We start from the raw sequence: 4,311 nt of genomic DNA on the forward strand, positions 1-4,311 counted from the left end.
AAATTTCTAACAATGCCTCTGTCAATCCATCCTTAAAGGTGTCTAAGTGAAAATAAAAGTTCAAATTAAGTTCAGAAAATTGAAAGCACTTTTTAGTGACCAAACTTCAGCGGTTAAGGGTTTCTTTAGTTCTTACTCTGCTTCATGTGTTAAATATTAACTTGAATTTCCTAAGAATTTGTTTTAACAGGTAGTTTTTATACTTGCCAATTAAAGATGTGTCAGCAGTAACAAATATCTCCAACATCCTCAAAATGGCAAATATATTTCTGTGACCTAGACTTTAGAACCTGAGGAAATACCACAATATGATTACTAGCCTGCCATAATCATAGGGATACCCCACGTTAAAGCAAATCAAATATACAAAAGAAACAGTTTAGTTTTTAAAAATCAGGGCTTCATTATACAAGAATCCATCACATCATTTTCATTAAAAAATTAGCAGTTATGGGGAAATCAAAATGTGATTTCCTAAAATTTGACTGAATTATTTAAAGTGAAAAATAGATGTGAGGAAATTATAGAAACTACTAAAAATACCAAGTTCTATTGTGTTAAAATATGATTTTAAATGTTTCGGGAAAAAAAATTTTAATTGTGTTAGACACTTGAGGCAAGTTGAAAACCGCTTGTATTGGTCAGCCAAAAGGGGTGCTGATGCAAAATACCAGAAATTGGTTGGTTTTTATAAAGGGTATTTATTTGGGGTAGGAGCTTACAGATACCAGGCCATAAGCATAAGTTACTTCCCTCATCAAGGTCTCTTTGAAGCAAGATGGCTGCTGACATCTTCAATGGTCCGGGCTTCCTGGGTTCCTACGTTCCTGGGGCTTGCTTTTCTCTGGGTTCAAGGTTCCTTTCTTCCTGGGGCTGGCTTCTCTTTCCTCTGTGATCTTACTTCCTGGGGCTCCAGCTTAAGTCTTCAGCATCAAACTCCAAGATCAAAACTCCAAAATCAAAAACCCTCAGTTCTTTTCTTTGCCATGCCTTTTATCTATGAGTCCCCATCCACTAAGGGGTGGGGACTCAACATCCTAATAACTCAATCATGCCCAGGTACAAATCAGATTACAAGCATAATCCAATATTTATTTTTGGAATTCATCAACGATATTAAATTGCTACACTGCTGAAAGAGGTTAGCCGGGAAACTACAAATAAAATAAAAGCATGTAGCACAGATACCCTATGGAAACCCTGAATTCTTAATAAGTATTAGTTTCTCACCTATCTCTCCCTAAGTCTCCAGATATATAAAAATATTTACTAGTTAGGTAGGATAAGATAATTAATGGTTGATGTCCCAGCCTTATTGCCAAGGCAATCAAGGGTCTTAGAATAAGACCACCATGACACATCTTATTTTTTCCTCATATATGCCATTGAAATAAGAGTAAAAGGGCATAGGAATTTTAAGTTCATAAAGATAAAATTTCCCTTTCATGCAAAAAGAGATACAGCACAAATTTATCATCACTCAGATAATATTGGGAGAGTTAGAGAAGTGACTGTGCCTTACCTTCTCTCTACTGAGTTCCATGTTTCTAATGTAAGATTAGGATATACTGCCTCCTTACATGACTGCACATGATGTGATTTGGATGGTCTCCTTGAACGGTCAAGTCTATGAGTGGAATTTTTCATAGGAGCGCCACATGAGCTCATTGTGGACATGTGGTGGCCACTGCCCTAGGTTGTAAAAGTCTCTTTTGAGATTCAGTTACATCTGTTTGGTGACCCTCAGCTGGCAGGAATATCCACATACCCCTGATGGACATGCCTCCCTGCTCAGTGGCAGAGTGGTCCCAGCACACCCAGTGCCCTAATTAGTGTTCTATAGCACCTAGCTATGGGCAGCAAGCACAGGAATGGGTCATTTTACATACATGTTAGAAAGAAGGAACATGAGGGAGACAAGCCTTGTCCCCTGAGGAAGACACAGTTGAGTTGATGCCCCACTTCTTCCATAACAGAACCTCAATTTGGTGTGATGCACCAACATGGCCAGCTAAATACTTTTCCTCCCAACCTTTCTTGCAGACTGGGTTGACCATTTGACAGTTTTAGCCAGTAAGATATAAGCAGACATGGGGTTCTGATTTCAGGATAAAATGAAGTACTTCTGGCTGTCATCTTGTTGCCATAAAATGCAGGCATGAGGGGAAAGTCTGAAGAATCAGAATGCCAGCCCTGATATCATCCATCCACTGAATCAAAGCCACTAGCATCTTATCTCCAGAATTCTTATTATACGAGAACACTAAACTCCTATTTGTTTAATCCACCCTTAGTCAGAGACTCTGTTACTTGCAGCTAAAGCATTCCTAACTTGATTCCACACAGCCATGCTTAGCCAATGCTCTTTTCTCCAGTGGGATGGCAATGCCAGGTCAGGAAGAGCTGTGAGAACATACACAACCAGGAAACAAATTATCATTCTCCTTTCTTTCAAGTTGACAAGTTGTCACATACAGGGAACTCTTCTGGACCCTGAATATAACTTTTATTTCCAAATCCTTTGTCATTATGACACTCCAACCTACCTTTAATTACCTGTAACCATGTTTTCTTGAGCTTTATGACTGGTTTGGTGGGTTGTAGCTGCTTAATGATAAAAACCTAGGTCCCTTACATCTTCACAATAGTGCGGGATCCCTTTTTTCTGAATAGGAACTGAAATTATATCTTCAATATGATTGCATCCATATAAAAGCTAAAATTAAATATGAACAAACAAAAAACCGTGGAAGAGAAATCTACCAGAATATTCAAGATAGCTATCTTTGGGTGGTGGAAAATCTTTCTGCTTTTCTATATTTCTGAGCTATCTTTATTGCACATGCTTTTTTTTTTAACAATGAATAACAAAACACAATAAAACAATCTTTTAAAACTAAAAGCCAGTACTAATAATTAATTAAAATATGAGGGATTTCCTTCAAGCCTCAACAACAAAAAATTGCACATTTGTGTTAGGATGTCTGAAAGAGTCTGTTAGACCACATGATGGTAATCTGCTGGCTAACATAAAGGGACTCCTGTGATTTTCTGGCAGAGGGTTACAAGAGCTGCTCAAAATTCCCTCCACCCATCAACATCAAACCTTTGATGACTACCAATGATGCTTCAGCCTCCTAATTCCCAGCCATCTAAAGTCGTTCTGGAGTTAAATCTTCTTACTTTCATCCTCCTTGCTAATAGCTTATGAGAAGAAACATTTGAAAATATGTCTATTTCAAAACTTTCTGATTTGGCATCCCTGGAATTCTCACCACTGTCTTTTATCTAAGAGTGATTTCCTTGAAAATAGTATTTTCAAATTTCATTTCATAAAAATGTTGTAGTGCTTCCATAAATATTTGATTTTAGCTTTGATTTTAAAATATATTTTTATGATTATGAAGAAAACTCATCCAGATAGTATAAAAATTTCAAAAATAAAGTAAGTGTCTCTTCTACATCAGACTCCCCAGTCCACTTCTCAGAAATAAATTGCATCAACAGTTTGCTGTGTATCTTCTCAGGAATTTTTCATAGAGCTGAATGCATACCATTATATCTTTTTTTTCTCCCACACAAAAAGAGGGTTTTATGCACATTATTCTCTACCTTACTCCTTTCATTTAATGGAATATTTTGAAAAGCTTTCTAATCAAGACCTACAGATTTGTTCATTCTTTTAAACAACTATATATTAAAGTATATGTTTGTGCTAGCTTTGGCAGCACATATACTAAAATTGGAACAATACAGAGAAGATTGGCATGTCCCTTGTGCAAGGATGACATGCAAATTCATGAAGCATTCCATATAATAAAGTATATGCATACTGTAAGTTATTTAGCTAATCCTTAGATAAATCCTTAGTCTTAGACAGTTTTTTTATTTTTGCTACTATGGACAGTGTTGCAGTAAAAATCACTTTACATATATATTTCTGCCCATATATGGGAAAAGTTCTAAGACGTAATTGGTGGGTCAAAGGATATGTATTTTAATTTTTTATTAAAATTGCCACACTTTTCTACAAAATTTCTAGAAATTTATGTTCCCATAAATAATGCACTTCAGTGCCTATTTCCCCATATCCTAGCCAAAACTTGATATCAACTTTTCTCAGATTTGCCAATTTGAGAATTGAGAAAAGGGATTTCATTTATTGAATTGCATTTCTTTTAAAATATATTAAAACATTAATGGAAATGAAAACTCAGCAAAAAGTGCTAAATGGGGCAGCAGAATTGGCCCAGTGGTTAGGGCGTCCGTCTACCACATGGGAGGTCTGCGGTTCAAACCCCAGCCTCCTTG

The 4,311-nt window shown here is 36.4% G+C and overlaps 1 non-coding gene across 1 annotated transcript; it reads left to right on the forward strand.

Moving 5' to 3' along the window:
• Nucleotides 1–3,712: 3,712 nt before the first annotated feature.
• Nucleotides 3,713–3,819, forward strand: LOC111764784 (U6 spliceosomal RNA). The gene has a single exon (XR_002797306.1). It is a non-coding gene; the product is annotated as a U6 spliceosomal RNA (small nuclear RNA).
• The last annotated feature ends 492 nt before the right edge of the window (nt 3,820–4,311 follow it).

The sequence above is a fragment of the Dasypus novemcinctus genome, chromosome 15, assembly GCF_030445035.2.
Source record: "Dasypus novemcinctus isolate mDasNov1 chromosome 15, mDasNov1.1.hap2, whole genome shotgun sequence".
NCBI classification, from domain to species: Eukaryota; Metazoa; Chordata; class Mammalia; order Cingulata; family Dasypodidae; genus Dasypus; species Dasypus novemcinctus.